We start from the raw sequence: 231 nt of genomic DNA on the forward strand, positions 1-231 counted from the left end.
TTGCGGCGCGTTGAGCTCTCTCGGCCACCGTACCTTAGTGATGGACAGAAAATGTGTCTGATGTGACGCGAGTGTCCTCAGAAAAACTACTGCAAGAATCTGTGACAGTTCAGCATCTAGCGGGTCTCTCTCTCTCACCTCTGTCAGTGAAAACACACGCACACACACTCACTTAGATGCACACTCACACACACACACACTCTCACACACACACACACACACACACACACA

The sequence above is a fragment of the Sinocyclocheilus anshuiensis genome, unplaced genomic scaffold (assembly GCF_001515605.1).
Source record: "Sinocyclocheilus anshuiensis isolate Anshui unplaced genomic scaffold, SAMN03320099.WGS_v1.1 scaffold181, whole genome shotgun sequence".
NCBI classification, from domain to species: Eukaryota; Metazoa; Chordata; class Actinopteri; order Cypriniformes; family Cyprinidae; genus Sinocyclocheilus; species Sinocyclocheilus anshuiensis.